Raw genomic sequence first — 4027 nt, forward strand, 5'->3', positions numbered from 1 at the left:
ACACACACACACACACACACACACACACACACACACACACACACACTCTCAAAGCAATCAAATACTATAAAAGTGTGAAAACTTATTCCAGCTATTCATTTAAAGGTGGAAACTTTGGAAGGTGAATAAGATTAGACATCGTCAGGGTGGAATCCTCATGGATGGCATTCTGGTATCTTTACAAGAAGGACAGAGAACAGACAAGACACACATACATGGTCATCTCCCATCTCCTGTCATGCTGAAGTCCTGAGATTCCTTGGCATTCTGTCAGCAAAAAGGCCAACACCAGATTAGGGCATTTGAATCCCAAGAAGTGTGAGCTAAATAAACCTATTTTTTTTTAAATAAAGATACCCAACTTCAGATATTTTGTTGCTGTTATGCAAAATAAACTATTATGTCCCCTCATCAATAAAAATTAGGCTACATAATTTCCCTGACTGAAATCCTCATGGAATGATTTTTTTTTTAAATTTTTTGAAATAGGATTTCAGTATGTAGCTCTGGTAGTCTTGGATTTTGCTACATAAACCAGGCTGGCCTTGAACTCACAGAGAGCTGAGATTAAAGGTGTGGGCATTATCGCTTTTTAAAAAATTACATTTAATCATATGGAGGGGGGGATGTGCTTGGGTGGTGTGATAATGTGTTTAATACAGGTTTGGCCCTGGGTTTGATCCCTGTCACTACACACAGAAAAATGTCAACCCATGAACCTTTGAAGACATGCTAAAGCCATATCAGATGAGAATAAAATGCATAGAAGAGAAAAGCTATAGGAAACAACTGAAGAAAGTTAATTGTATATTCAATACTCAGAATGTCAGCCTGACTTCAGATGATGCTAAGAAAGAATGAAAGGGGAGGGTCCTAAAATATTAGGAGATAGAACTAAGTAAACGTGAATAAAGATAGGTGTCAGGTATGCCCCTATGATTTTGACTTAAGTGATTTGGTAAACAAATGTATCACTAAGTAAAAACATATGCTAGCAGTCATTAGTTGCCTACTATGTACCAGAAAACAGTGTGGTTCACTTTATATTTTATTATTTCTGTTTTCCTATTATGTTGCGTGATTGCTCTCAAGCTCTAAGTGTTTAGAAGCAGGCACTTTGGGAGGTGGTAGGATTAGTAAGGTTATGGAGTGAAGTCCTCCACAATACTTGCGATCATGGGTCTAGAGAAATATCAGATGTTATTAAAATGCAGTTCAGAACTGCAGTCTTTCATTGCAGAATGATCAGCTTTTGTTCTGTGCCTGAATGGAGGCTTTCTCTTGCTGCATCCTGAGCTCCATGGTTTCGACCTCATCCTCAGAGTTATCTCATGCATCTGTTTGAGATGTTTTCTGGGACAGAGTGTGGTCATATGTGTCAATATTTCCCCTCTTTACAAACAAGGAAAATGGAGCTCTGAAAAGTCAAGTAACTGACACAAGGCTCCACAGTAAGGAAGCTTGGGATTGGGATCTAGGTCATGCGGATGTTAAAGTCATCTGGACATGAGTGAGTATGAAGAAGGTGGAAGCGTGAAGTGGGTAGGGGGCATGTGAGGGGGCCACAAACAGAAAGACCTCCAAGTGTTCTGTCTTCTAATCACCTTACACAGATGTCTTGGCTGGACCAGCTTGAGGCTGCTCAAAGCAGCTACTTTAGGGCAGGGTAGGGCACAGGAGCAGGACTGTCATGAAGGGTCCCAGGGTCAGGCTATCCAGATCTGTTATTTGAAGCAAGTTATACCATCCTAAACCACATATTCCTTACTTCATAAGGCTATTTTATGATGAAATACAGAAACATTTAAAAAAGCATTCAGTACAGTGCATAGCACATAAGCCCTAGATAAATGTCATTTTAAGCCAGAGATAGTGGAGCACGCCTGTACTCACAGCTACTTAATTTCAGCTATAAAATTTTGTTTATTTATATGGTAACTGTATAAAGCAGGCACTATTATTTCTTTGGAGATTGAAACAGAATGATCACTTGAGTTGAGTAGTTCAAGACCAGCCTGGACTAGTGAGACTGATACTGGAGCTATTCGGGTCAGAACCTGGGCTTGGCCACTTGTCCACAATAGGGCAGTTAAGGAAATAGGTAATAATAAAAAAACAGAGAAAGGGAATTTATTCAATGTGGCCACATTCAAAAGAGGAACAAAACTGTCCTGTGGCTCCCAAGCTCATCTGGAGATCCTACCATAAGGCTTAGGTTTAAACAGAGAATAAGAAGTATGCGTAACTAAGCAGGCATGGAGACGACGTCATCCTGCCCATTGTTTAGACATGTTTAGACTCTAGGCTGCCCTGAAAGGTGGTCTGACAAGTTGTCAGAAGTCTCTTTCCTGCAGACCAGCTCTTCTGGCTGTCATCAAGACCCCAGCCTTTTCCTCCCAGCATGACTGGAGAATTTGTTTGGAGTCCATTGTTTCAATTAATTTGATAACCAAAAGGAAAACAAAATTGTATCTTTGTAGAATACTTTCATCCCTGCCAGGACAGCTACAAGACCTCATTTCAAAAAGAAAAGGGGAAACAAACATTACCCATGTAACGTTATTATAGCATATTATTCAAGGGCCATGGCTTTTGTTGCCTCCAATTTCCACAAGGTGGCAGGTCAACTTCAATGTGCACCACTGGGTTTTCATCCAAGTGACAAAAACAACTTTGCTTGCTTCAGAATAGCTAGTCCAAACAGAAACTGTTTGGAAGCACGTTCTGCAGAGCTTCTGTCATGGTCCAGGCATGTAAACTCCTTCTCAGTGGAACATGTGGATCATTTAACTCAATCATCTGGTTTCCAGCGTCCCCAGGAAGGTCTGTATTCATATGAGGTATATATTAGCTCAGTCATGGACCACCTGCAAAAGTGAGTTTCCTGAGCACTGTGGTTAATCCCTGAAGATGGTGAAGGAGAAATAAGCTAGAAAGAGCCCTGGGCTTTATGATCTGTGACCTGCATAAGTCAGAGATTTCTAGAGCGAGAAGATATTTGGTCAGAAATTAAGAGCTAAAAAAATGGCAAATGAAGATAATGAACAGAAGAGTCTCAAAAAGCCAATGTGTAGGGGTGTTTTGAAGGAAATGTTTAATACTGCAATTCAAGATTTTCCTCTGTTTCTCCTCCATGTTGCTCTGTGTCCACTCCAGATCATTTACAGGCCATGTTGAAAGCCTCCAGTGTCTGCAAGGTTGATTTGTCTTGAGTGCATTGACTTTGGAATTAGATCAACCTGGGTTCAAATCTTGGATCCCTATTACTACACTAGTGTGCATATAAATTGATATACAGCAAATACTTATCTCCTTACAACTTGATACTTCAGCCAATAATAATAGTATGTAACTCAGAGAGGTATGAATATTAAATGAGATGAAGCATATAAAGAATTTAACTCAATAAAAATTAATTACTGGATTGAAAATGAGATTTGGTTGGTAGAGTGCTTGCCTAGTATGCATGAAGCCCTGGGTTTGATCCCCAGTACCACATAAACCAGTTGTGGTGGCACAAGACTGTAAATATCCAATAAAAATCTGGAGAATAAATAAATGATACTTATTTTAGTCCCACAAAGTAATAATACCTCTAAGGTTGGCCTTGAAGTCTTTGGGAAAAATACTCCTTTGATAAAGGGAGTCAAATATGTGGACTTTGGTGATGACAGGGTCAAAAAACAGGTCGATTGGTAAAGCTGGGATGGCACAGGCTTTTGTTGTCGTGAACAGGTGTGAGGCTTCAGTAAGTCAGTTTAGGTCCTTTAGCCCTGGACCTGAACTCCGTAAAGCACTTCATAAAAGCTAGCTGTTGTTCTCTGGCTCAGTTTGGAAGACTTAACAATGGCTTGTACTCATTCCCTTGGGGGATTTGGGGATGTTGTGAAGCTCTCTTCTAGCTTGCAGTTACTGAAGAAGATAAGCAGACCTCTTGGCAATTCCCTGCCTAGGAAACCTTACTTTCTAAAGCACGGAAAGTACCCCAAATTCCTTTTCAAACCTACCCCAGCAAATGAGCAGACTT

The sequence above is a fragment of the Nannospalax galili genome, unplaced genomic scaffold (assembly GCF_000622305.1).
Source record: "Nannospalax galili isolate Female #2095 unplaced genomic scaffold, S.galili_v1.0 scaffold440, whole genome shotgun sequence".
NCBI classification, from domain to species: Eukaryota; Metazoa; Chordata; class Mammalia; order Rodentia; family Spalacidae; genus Nannospalax; species Nannospalax galili.